Here is a 14,223-nt window from a genome sequence, read left to right as displayed (position 1 = left end):
AAGAAATAGCTTTGTAGATATTTCCATGTATATGCAGATAGCTCTGTAGATATTTCCATTTTAATGCAGATAGCGGTGTAGATATTTCCATGTTCATACAGATAGCGGTGGAGATATTTCCATGTTTATACAGATAGCAGTGAAGATCTATGCATGTTTACACAGATAGCGGTGTAGATATTTCCATGTTCATTCAGGTAGCGGTGTAGATATTTCCATGTTCATCCAGATGGCTGTGTAGATATATCCATGTTCATACAGATGGCGGTGAAGATATTTCCATGTTCATACAGATAGCGGTGTAGATCTTTCCATGTTCATACAGATAGCCCTATAGATATTTCTATGTTCATACAGATAGAGGTGTAGCTATTTCCATGTTCATACAGATTGCGGTGTAGATATTTCCATGTTCATCCAGATGGCTGTGTAGATATATCCATGTTCATACAGATGGCGGTGAAGATATTTCCATGTTCATACAAATAGCACTGTAGATATTTACATGTTCATACAGATGTGTAGATATTTCCATGTTCATACAGATAGCGGTGTATCTATTTCCATGTTCATACATATAGCGGTGTAGATATTTCCATGTTCATCCAGATGGCTGTGTAGATATTTCCATGTTCATACAGATAGCGGTGCTGATATTTCCATGTTTATACAGGTAGCGGTGTAGATATTTCCATGTTTATACAGATAGCGGTGTTGATATTTCCATGTTTATACAGATAGCGGTGTAGATATTTCCATGTTTATACAGATAGCGGTGTAGATATCTCCATCTTAATACAGATGGCGGTGTAGATATTTATATGTTCATACAGATGGCGGTGAAGATATCTCCATGTTCATACAGATGGCGGTGTAGATATTTCCATGTTAATAGAGATAGCGGTGTAGTTATTTCCATGTGTAAAGAAATAGCTTTGTAGATATTTCCATGTATATGCAGATAGCTGTGTAGATATTTCCATTTTCATGCAGATAGCGGAGTAGATATTTCCATGTTCAAACAGATAGCGGTGTAGATATTTCCATGTTCATACAGATAGCGGTGTAGATATTTCCATGTTTATACAGATAGCGGTGAAGATGTATGCATGTTTACACAGATAGTGGTGTAGATATTTCCATGTTCTTACAGATAGCGGTGTAGATATTTCCATGTTCAAACAGATAGCGGTGTAGATATTCCCATGTTTATACAGATAGCGGTGTAGATATTTCCATGTTTTACAGATAGAGGTGAAGATGTATGCATGTTTACACAGTTAGCGGTGCAGATATTTCCATGTTCATACAGATAGCGGTGTAGATATTTCCATGTTCATCCAGATGGCTGTGTAGGTATGTCCATGTTCATACAGATGGCGGTGAAGATATTTCCATGTTCATACAGATGGCGGTGTAGATATTTCCATGTTCATACAGATAGCAGTGTAGATATTTCCATGTTCATACAGACGGCGGTGCTGTTATTTCCATGTTCATCCAGATGGCTGTGTAGATATATACATGTTCATACAGGTGGCGGTGAAGATATTTCCATGTTCATACAGATATTGGTGTAGATATTTCCATGTTCATAGAGATAGCGGTGTAGATATTTCCATGTTCATACGGATAGCGGTGCTGATGTTTCCATGTTTATTCAGGTAGCGGTGTTGATATTTCCATGTTTATACAGATAGCGGTGTAGATATTTCCATGTTTATACAGATAGCGGTGTAGTTATTTTCATGTTTATGCAGATAGCGGTGTAGATATCTCCATCTTAATACAGACGGCGGTGTAGATATTTATATGTCCATACAGATTGCGGTGCAGATATTTCCATGTTCATTCAGATGGCGGTGTAGATATTTTCATGTTTATAGAGATTGCGGTGTAGATATTTCCATGTGTAAAGGAATAGCTTTGCAGATATTTCCATATACATGCAGAGAGCTGTGTAGATATTTCAATTTTCATGCAGATAGCGGTGTAGATATTTCCATGTTCAAACAGATAGCTCTGCAGATATTTCCATGTTCATACAGATAGCGGTTTAGATATTTCCATGTTTATACAGATAGCGGTGAAGATGTTTGCATGTTAACACAGATAGCGGTGTAGATATTTCCATGTTCATACAGATAGCGGTGTAGATATTTCCATGTTCATCCAGATGGCTGTGTAGATATATCCATGTTCATACAGATGGCGGTGAAGATATTTCCATGTTCATACAGATAGCGGTGTAGATATTTCCATGTTCATACAGATAGCGGTGTAGATATTTCCATGTTCATACAGATAGCTGTGTAGCTATTTCCATGTTCATACAGATAGCGGTGTAGATATTTCCATGTTCATCCAGATGGGTGTGTAGATAAACCCATGTTCATACCGAAGCGGGGAAGATATTTCCATGTTCATACAGATAGCGGTGTAGATATTTCCATGTTTATACAGATATCGGTGTAGATATTTCCATGTTTATACAGATAGCGGAGTAGATATCTCCATCTTAATACAGATGGCGGTGTAGATATTTATATGATCATACAGATGGCGGTGCAGATATTTCCATGTTCATACAGATGGCGGTGTAGATATTTCCATGTTTATAGAGGTAGCGGTGTAGTTATTTCCATGTGTAAAGAGATATCTGTATAGATATTTCCATGTATATGCAGATAGCTTTGTAGATATTTCCATTTTCATGCAGATAGCGGTGTAGATATTTCCATGTTCAAACAGATAGCTGTGTAGATATTTCCATGTTCATACAGATAGCGGTGTAGATATTTCCATGTTTAAACAGATAGTGGTGAAGATGTATACATGTTTACAGAGATAGCGGTGTAGATATTTCCATGCTCATACAGATAGCGGTGTAGATATTTCCGTGTTCATCCAGATGGCTGTGTAGATATATCCGTGTTCATACAGATGGCGGTGAAGATATTTCCATGTTCATACAGATAGCGGTGTAGATATTTCCATGTTCATACAAATAGCGGTGTAGATATTTCCAAGTTCATAGAGACAGCGGTGCTGATATTTCTATGTTCATCCAGATGGCTGTGTAGATATATCTACGTTCATACAGATGGTGGTGAAGATATTTCCATGTTCATACAGATATCGGTGTAGATATTTCCATGTTCATACAGATAGCGGTGTAGATATTTCCATGTTTATACAGATAGTGGTGTAGATATTTCCATGTTTATAGAGATAGCGGTGTAGTTATTTCCATGTGTAAAGAGATAGCTTTGTAGATATTTCCATGTATATGCAGATAGCTGTGTAGATATTTCCATTTTCATGCAGATAGCGGTGTAGATATTTCCATGTTTATACAGATAGCGGTGAAGATGTATGCATGTTTGCACAGATAGCGGTGTAGATATTTCCATGTTCATACAGATAGCGGTGTAGATATTTCCATGTTTTTACAGATAGCGGTGAAGATGTATGCATGTTTGCACAGATAGCGGTGTAGATATTTCCATGTTCATACAGATAGCGGTGTAGATATTTCCATGTTCATACAGATAGCGGTGTAGATATTTCCATGTTCATCCAGAAGGATGTGTAGATATTTCCATGTTCATACCGATAGCGGTGCTGATAGTTCCATGTTTATACAGGTAGCCGTGTAGATATTTCCATGATTATACAGATAGCGGTGTAGATATTTCCATGTTTATACATATAGCGGTGTAGTTATTTCCATGTTTATACAGATAGCGGTGTGGATATTTCCATGTTTATACAGATAGCGGTGTAGATATTTCCATGTTTATACAGATAGCGATGTGGATATCTCCATCTTAATACAGATGGTGGTGTAGATATTTATATGTTCATGCAGATGGCGGTGCAGATATTTCCATGTTCATACAGATGGCGGTGTAGATATTTCTATGTTTATAGAGATAGCGGTGTAGTTATTTCCATGTGTTAAGAAATAGCTTTGTAGATATTTCCATGTATATGCAGATAGCTCTGTAGATATTTCCATTTTCATGCAGATAGCGGTGTAGATATTTCCATGTTCATACAGATAGCGTTGGAGATATTTCCATGTTTATACAGATAGCGGTGAAGATGTATGCATGTTTACACAGATAGCGGTGTAGATATTTCCATGTTCATTCAGGTAGCGGTGTAGATATTTCCATGTTCATCCAGATGGCTATGTAGATATATCCATGTTCATACAGATGGCGGTGAAGATATTTCAATGTTCATACAGATAGCGGTGTAGATCTTTCCATGTTCATACAGATAGCGGTGTAGATATTTCCATGTTCATACACATAGAGGTGTAGCTATTTCCATGTTCATACAGATTGCGGTGTAGATATTTCCATGTTCATCCAGATGGCTTTGTAGATATATCCATGTTCATACAGATGGCGGTGAAGTTATTTCCATGTTCATACAGATAGCGGTGTAGATATTTCCATGTTCATACAGATAGTGGTGTAGATATTTCCATGTTCATACAGATAGCGGTGTATCTATTTCCATGTTCATAAAGATAGCGGTGTGGATATTTCCATGTTCATCCAGATGGCTGTGTAGATATTTCCATGTTCATACAGATAGCGGTGGTGATATTTCCATGTTTATACAGGTTGCGGTGTAGATATTTCCATGTTTATACACATAGCGGTGTAGATATTTCCATGTTTATACAGATAGCGGTGTAGACATTTCCATGTTTATACAGATAGGGGTGTAGATATCTCCATCTTAATACAGATGGCGGTGTAGATATTTGTATGTTCATACAGATGGTGGTGAAGATATCTCCATGTTCATACAGATGGCGGTGTAGATATTTCCATGTTAATAGAGATAGCGGTGTAGTTATTTCCATGTGTAAAGAAATAGCTTTGTAGATATTTCCATGTATATGCAGATAGCTGTGTAGATATTTCCATTTTCATGCAGATAGCGGAGTAGATATTTCCATGTTCAAACAGATAGCGGTGTAGATATTTCCATGTTCATACAAATAGCGGTGTAGATATTTCCAAGTTCATAGAGACAGCGGTGCTGATATTTCTATGTTCATCCAGATGGCTGTGTAGATATATCTACGTTCATACAGATGGTGGTGAAGATATTTCCATGTTCATACAGATATCGGTGTAGATATTTCCATGTTCATACAGATAGCAGTGTAGGTATTTCCATGTTTATACAGGTAGTGGTGTAGATATTTCCATGTTTATACAGATAGCGGTGTAGATATTTCCATGTTTATACAGATAGCGGTGTAGATATTTCCATGTTTATACAGATAGTGGTGTAGATATTTCCATGTTCATACAGATAGCGGTGTATCTATTTCCATGTTCATAAAGATAGCGGTGTGGATATTTCCATGTTCATCCAGATGGCTGTGTAGATATTTCCATGTTCATACAGATAGCGGTGGTGATATTTCCATGTTTATACAGGTTGCGGTGTAGATATTTCCATGTTTATACACATAGCGGTGTAGATATTTCCATGTTTATACAGATAGCGGTGTAGACATTTCCATGTTTATACAGATAGTGGTGTAGATATCTCCATCTTAATACAGATGGCGGTGTAGATATTTGTATGTTCATACAGATGGTGGTGAAGATATCTCCATGTTCATACAGATGGCGGTGTAGATATTTCCATGTTAATAGAGATAGCGGTGTAGTTATTTCCATGTGTAAAGAAATGGCTTTGTAGATATTTCCATGTATATGCAGATAGCTGTGTAGATATTTCCATTTTCATGCAGATAGCGGAGTAGATATTTCCATGTTCAAACAGATAGCGGTGTAGATATTTCCATGTTCATACAAATAGCGGTGTAGATATTTCCAAGTTCATAGAGACAGCGGTGCTGATATTTCTATGTTCATCCAGATGGCTGTGTAGATATATCTACGTTCATACAGATGGTGGTGAAGATATTTCCATGTTCATACAGATATCGGTGTAGATATTTCCATGTTCATACAGATAGCAGTGTAGGTATTTCCATGTTTATACAGGTAGCGGTGTAGATATTTCCATGTTTATACAGATAGCGGTGTAGATATTTCCATGTTTATACAGATAGCGGTGTAGATATTTCCATGTTTATACAGATAGTGGTGTAGATATTTCCATGTTTATAGAGATAGCGGTGTAGTTATTTCCATGTGTAAAGAGATAGCTTTGTAGATATTTCCATGTATATGCAGATAGCTGTGTAGATATTTCCATTTTCATGCAGATAGCGGTGTAGATATTTCCATGTTTATACAGATAGCGGTGAAGATGTATGCATGTTTGCACAGATAGCGGTGTAGATATTTCCATGTTCATACAGATAGCGGTGTAGATATTTCCATGTTTATACAGATAGCGGTGAAGATGTATGCATGTTTGCACAGATAGCGGTGTAGATATTTCCATGTTCATACAGATAGCGGTGTAGATATTTCCATGTTCATACAGATAGCGGTGTAGATATTTCCATGTTCATCCAGAAGGATGTGTAGATATTTCCATGTTCATACCGATAGCGGTGCTGATAGTTCCATGTTTATACAGGTAGCCGTGTAGATATTTCCATGATTATACAGATAGCGGTGTAGATATTTCCATGTTTATACAGATAGCGGTGTAGATATTTCCATGTTTATACAGATAGCGGTGTAGATATTTCCATGTTTATACAGATAGCGGTGTAGATATTTCCATGTTTATACAGATAGCGGTGTAGATATCTCCATCTTAATACAGATGACCGTGTAGATATTTATATGTTCATACAGATGGCGGTGCAGACATTTCCATGTTCATACAGATGGCGGTGCAGATATTTCCATGTTTATAGAGATAGCGGTGTAGTTATTTCCATGTGTAAAGAAATAGCTTTGTAGATATTTCCGTGTATATGCAGATAGCTGTGTAGATATTTCCATTTTCATGCAGATAGCGGTGTAGATCTTTCCATGTTCAAACAGATAGCGGTGTAGATATTTCCATGTTCATACAGATAGCGGTGTAGATATTTGCATGTTTATACAGATAGAGGTGAAGATGTATGCATGTTTGCACAGATAGTGGTGTAGATATTTCCATGTTCATACAGATAGCGGTGTAGATATTTCCATGTTCATACAGATAGCGGTGTAGATATTTCCATGTTCACCCAGAAGGCTGTGTAGATATTTCCATGTTCATACAGATAGCGGTGCTGATATTTCCATGTTTATATAGGTAGCGGTGTAGATATTTCCATGTTCATACAGATAGCGGTGTAAATATATCCATGTTTATACAGATAGCGGTGTAGATATTTCCATGTTTATACAGATAGCGGTGTGGATATCTCCATCTTAATACAGATGGTGGTGTAGATATTTATATGTTCATGCAGATGGCGGTGCAGATATTTCCATGTTCATACAGTTGGCGGTGTAGATATTTCTATGTTTATAGAGATAGCGGTGTAGTTATTTCCATGTGTTAAGAAATAGCTTTGTAGATATTTCCATGTATATGCAGATAGCTCTGTAGATATTTCCATTTTCATGCAGATAGCGGTGTAGATATTTCCATGTTCATACAGATAGCGGTGGAGATATTTCCATGTTTATACAGATAGCGGTGAAGATGTATGCATGTTTACACAGATAGCGGTGTAGATATTTCCATGTTCATTCAGGTAGCGGTGTAGATATTTGCATGTTCATCCAGATGGCTATGTAGATATATCCATGTTCATACAGATGGCGGTGAAGATATTACAATGTTCATACAGATAGCGGTGCAGATCTTTCCTTGTTCATACAGATAGCGGTGTAGATATTTCCATGTTCATACAGATAGAGGTGTAGCTATTTCCATGTTCATACAGATTGCGGTGTAGGTATTTCCATGTTCATCCAGATGGCTGTGTAGATATATCCATGTTCATACAGATGGCGATGAAGATATTTCCATGTTCATACAGATAGCGGTGTAGATATTTCCATGTTCATACAGATAGTGGTGTAGATATTTCCATGTTCATACAGATAGCGGTGTATCTATTTCCATGTTCATAAAGATAGCGGTGTGGATATTTCCATGTTCATGCAGATGGCTGTGTAGATATTTCCATGTTCATACAGATAGCGGTGGTGATATTTCCATGTTTATACAGGTAGCGGTGTAGATATTTCCATGTTTATACACATAGCGGTGTAGATATTTCCATGTTTATACAGATAGCGGTGTAGACATTTCCATGTTTATACAGATAGGGGTGTAGATATCTCCATCTTAATACAGATGGCGGTGTAGATATTTGTATGTCCATACAGATGGTGGTGAAGATATCTCCATGTTCATACAGATGGCGGTGTAGATATTTCCAAGTTAATAGAGATAGCGGTGTAGTTATTTCCATGTGTAAAGAAATAGCTTTGTAGATATTTCCATGTATATGCAGATAGCTGTGTAGATATTTCCATTTTCATGCAGATAGCGGAGTAGATATTTCCATCTTCATACAGATAGCGGTGTAGATATTTCCATGTTTATACAGATAGTGGTGAAGATCTATGCATGTTTACACAGATAGTGGTGTAGATATTTCCATGTTCGTACAGATAGCAGTGTAGATATTTCCATGTTCATTCAGATGGCTATGTAGATATATCCATGTTCATACAGATGGCGGTGAAGATATTTCCATGTTCATACAGATAGCGGTGTAGATATTTCCATGTTCATACAGATAGCGGTGTAGATATTTCCATGTTCATACAGATAGCGGTGTAGATATTTCCATGTTCATACATATAGCGGTGTAGATATTTCCATGTTCATCCAGATGGCTGTGTAGTTATATCCATGTTCATACAGATGGCTTTGAAGATATTTCCATGATCATACAGATAGCGGTGTAGATATTTCCATGTTCATACAGATAGCGGTGTAGACATTTCCATGTTCATACAGATGGCGGTGTAGCTATTTCCATGTTCATACAGATAGCGGTGTAGATATTTCCATGTTCATCCAGATGGCTGTGTAGATATTTCCATGTTCATACAGATAGCGGTGCTGATATTTCCATGTTTATACAGGTAGCGGTGTAGATATTTCCATGTTTATACATATAGCGGTGTAGATATTTTCATGTTTATACAGATAGCGGTGTAGATATCTCCATCTTAATACAGATGGCGGTGTAGATATTTATATGTTCATACAGATGGCGGTGCAGATATTTCCTTTTTCACACAGATGGCGGTGTAGATATTTCCATGTTTATAGAGACTGCGGTGTAGATATTTCCATGTGTAAAGAAATAGCTTTGTAAATATTTCCATGTATATGCAGGTAGCTGTGTAGATATTTCCATTTTCATGCAGATAGCGGTGTAGATATTTCCATGTTCAAACAGATAGCTGTGTAGATATTTCCATGTTCATACAGATAGCGGTGTAGATATTTCCATGTTTATACAGATAGCGGTGAAGATGTATGCATGTTAACACAGATAGCGGTGTAGATATTTCCAAGTTCATACAGATAGCGGTGTAGATATTTCCATGTTCATCCAGATGGCTGTGTAGATATATCCATGTTCATACAGATGGCGGTGAAGATATTTCCATGTTCATGCAGATAGCTGTGTAGATATTTCCATGTTCATACAGACAGCGGTGTAGATATTTCCATGTTCATACAGATAGAGGTGTAGATATTTCCATGTTCATACAGATAGCCGTGTAGCTATTTCCATGTTCATACAGATAGCGGTGTAGATATTTCCATGTTGATAGAGATAGCGGTGTAGATATTTCCATGTTCATACAGATAGCGGTGCTGATATTTCCATGTTCATACAGATAGCGGTGTATCTATTTCCATGTTCATAAAGATAGCGGTGTGGATATTTCCATGTTCATGCAGATGGCTGTGTAGATATTTCCATGTTCATACAGATAGCGGTGCTGATATTTCCATGTTCATACAGATAGCGGTGTATCTATTTCCATGTTCATAAAGATAGCGGTGTAGATATTTCCATGTTCATAGAGATAGCAGTGTAGATATTTCCATGCTCATACAGATAGCGGTGCTGATATTTCCATGTTTATACAGGTAGCGGTGTAGATATTTCCATGTTTATACACATAGCGGTGTAGATATTTCCATGTTTATACAGATAGCGGTGTAGACATTTCCATGTTTATACAGATAGGGGTGTAGATATCTCCATCTTAATACAGATGGCGGTGTAGATATTTGTATGTTCATACAGATGGTGGTGAATATATCTCCATGTTCATACAGATGGCGGTGTAGATATTTCCATGTTAATAGAGATAGCGGTGTAGTTATTTCCATGTGTAAAGAAATAGCTTTGTAGATATTTCCATGTATATGCAGATAGCTGTGTAGATATTTCCATTTTCATGCAGATAGCGGAGTAGATATTTCCATGTTCATACAGATAGCGGTGTAGATATTTCCATGTTTATACAGATAGCGGTGAAGATCTATGCATGTTTACACAGATAGTGGTGTAGATATTTCCATGTTCGTACAGATAGCGGTGTGGATATTTCCATGTTCATTCAGATGGCTATGTAGATATATCCATGTTCATACAGATGGTGGTGAAGATATTTCCATGTTCATACAGATAGCGGTGTAGATATTTCCATGTTCATACAGATAGCGGTGTAGATATTTCCATGTTCATACAGATAGCGGTGTAGATATTTCCATGTTCATACATATAGCGGTGTAGATATTTCCATGTTCATCCAGATGGCTGTGTAGTTATATCCATGTTCATACAGATGGCTTTGAAGATATTTCCATGATCATACAGATAGCGGTGTAGATATTTCCATGTTCATACAGATAGCGGTGTAGACATTTCCATGTTCATACAGATGGCGGTGTAGCTATTTCCATGTTCATACAGATAGCGGTGTAGATATTTCCATGTTCATCCAGATGGCTGTGTAGATATTTCCATGTTCATACAGATAGCGGTGCTGATATTTCCATGTTTATACAGGTAGCGGTGTAGATATTCCCATGTGTATACAGATAGCGGTGTAGATATTTTCATGTTTATACAGATAGAGGTGAAGATGTATGCATGTTTACACAGTTAGCGGTGCAGATATTTCCATGTTCATACAGATAGCGTTGTAGATATTTCCATGTTCATCCAGATGGCTGGGTAGATATATCCATGTTCATTCAGATGGCGGTGAAGATATTTCCATGTTCATACAGATAGCGTGGTAGATATTTCCATGTTCATACAGATAGCTGTGTAGATATTTCCATGTTCATACAGACAGCGGTGTAGATATTTCCATGTTCATACAGATAGAGGTGTAGATATTTCCATGTTCATACAGATAGCGGTGTAGCTATTTCCATGTTCATACAGATAGCGGTGTAGATATTTCCATGTTCATAGAGATAGCAGTGTAGATATTTCCATGTTCATACAGATAGCGGTGCTGATATTTCCATGTTTATACAGGTAGCAGTGTAGATATTTCCATTTTTATACAGATAGCGGTGTAGATATTTCCATGTTTATACATATAGCGGTGTAGATATTTTCATGTTTATACAGATAGCGGTGTAGATATCTCCATCTTAATACAGATGGCGGTGTAGATATTTATATGTTCATACAGATGGCGGTGCAGATATTTCCTTTTTCACACAGATGGCGGTGTAGATATTTCCATGTTTATAGAGACTGCGGTGTAGATATTTCCATGTGTAAAGAAATAGCTTTGTAAATATTTCCATGTATATGCAGATAGCTGTGTAGATATTTCCATTTTCATGCAGATAGCGGTGTAGATATTTCCATGTTCAAACAGATAGCTGTGTAGATATTTCCATGTTCATACAGATAGCGGTGTAGATATTTCCATGTTTATACAGATAGCGGTGAAGATGTATGCATGTTAACACAGATAGCGGTGTAGATATTTCCATGTTCATACAGATAGCGGTGTAGATATTTCCATGTTCATAGAGATAGCGGTGTAGATATTTCCATGTTCATACAGATAGCGGTGCTGATATTTCCATGTTTATACAGGTAGCGGTGTAGATATTTCCATGTTTATACAGATAGCGGTGTAGATATTTCCATGTTTATACAGATAGCGGTGTATATATTTTCATGTTTATACAGATAGCAGTGTAGATATCTCCATCTTAATACAGACGGCGGTGTAGATATTTATATGTTCATACAGATGGAGGTGCAGATATTTCCTTTTTCATACAGATGGCGGTGTAGATATTTCCAAGTTTATAGAGACTGCGGTGTAGATATTTCCATGTGTAAAGAAATAGCTTTGTAAATATTTCCATGTATATGCAGATAGCTGTGTAGATATTTCCATTTTCATGCAGATAGCGGTGTAGATATTTCCATGTTCAAACAGATAGCTGTGTAGATATTTCCATGTTCATACAGATAGCGGTGTAGATATTTCCATGTTTATACAGATAGCGGTGAAGATGTATGCATGTTAACACAGATAGCGGTGTAGATATTTCCAAGTTCATAAAGATAGCGGTGTAGATATTTCCATGTTCATCCAGATGGCTGTGTAGATATATCCATGTTCATACAGATGGCGGTGAAGATATTTCCCTGTTCATGCAGATAGCGGTGTAGATATTTCCATGTTCATACAGATAGCGGTGTAGACATTTCCATGTTCATACTGATAGCGGTTTAGCTATTTCCATGTTCATACAGATAGCGGTGTAGATATTTCCATGTTCATCCAGATGGCTGTGTAGATATGTCCATGTTCATACAGATGGCGATGAAGTTATTTCCATGTTCATACAGATGGCGGTCTAGATATTTCCATGTTCATACAGATAGCAGTGTAGATATTTCCATGTTCATACAGACAGCGGTGCTGATACTTCCATGTTCATCCAGATGGCTGTGTAGATATATCCATGTTCATAGAGATGGCGGTGCAGATATTTCCATGTCCATTCAGATGGCGGTGTAGATATTTCCATGTTCAAACAGATAGCTGTGTAGATATTTCCATGTTCATACAGATAGCAGTGTAGATATTTCCATGTTTATACAGATAGCGGTGAAGATGTATGCATGTTAACACAGATAGCGGTGTAGATATTTCCATGTTCTTCCAGATGGCTGTGTAGATATATCCATGTTCATACAGATGGCGGTGAAGATATTTCCATGTTCATACAGAGAGCGGAGTAGATATTTCCATGTTTATACAGATATCGGTGTAGATATTTCCATGTTTATACAGATAGCGGTGTAGATATCTCCATCTTAATACAGATGGCGGTGTAGATAATTATAAGATCATACAGATGGCGGTGCAGATATTTCCATGTTCATACAGATGGCGGTGTAGATATTTCCATGTTTATAGAGATAGCGGTGTAGTTATTTCCATGTGTAAAGAGATAGCTGTGTAGATATTTCCATGTATATGCAGATAGCTGTGTAGATATTTCCATTTTCATGCAGATAGCGGTTTAGATATTTCCATATTTTTACAGATAGCGGTGTAGATAATTCCATGTTCAAACAGATAGCGGTGTAGATATTTCCATGCTCATACAGATACCGGTGTAGATATTTCCATGGTTATACAGATAGCGGTGAAGGTGTATGCATGTTTACACAGATAGCGGTGTAGATATTTCCATGTTCATACAGATCGCGGTGTAGATATTTCCATGTTCATCCAGTTGGCTGTGTAGCCATATCCATTATCATACAGATGGCGGTGAAGATATTTCCATGCTCGTACAGAGAGCAGTGTAGATATTTCCATGTTCATACAGACAGCTGTGTAGATATTTCCATGTTCATACAAGTGGCTGTGTAGATATATCTATGTTCATACAGATGGCGGTAAAGATATTTCCATCTTCATACAGATAGCGGTGTAGATATATCCATGTTCATACAGATGGCGGTGTAGTTATTTCCATGCTTATAGAGATAGCGGTGTAGTTATTTCCATGTGTAAAGAGATATCTGTGTAGATATTTCCGTGTATATGCAGATAGCTGTGTAGATATTTCCATTTTCATGCACACAGCGGTGTAGATATTTCCATGTTCAAACAGATAGCGGTGAAGATATTTCCATCTTCATACAGATAGCGGTGTAGATAT

The sequence above is a fragment of the Gorilla gorilla genome, chromosome 10 (genome assembly GCF_029281585.2).
Source record: "Gorilla gorilla gorilla isolate KB3781 chromosome 10, NHGRI_mGorGor1-v2.1_pri, whole genome shotgun sequence".
Lineage (NCBI taxonomy): Eukaryota > Metazoa > Chordata > Mammalia > Primates > Hominidae > Gorilla > Gorilla gorilla.
The sequence above is the reverse complement of the archived record's forward strand: the minus strand, read 5'-3'. Positions refer to the sequence as shown.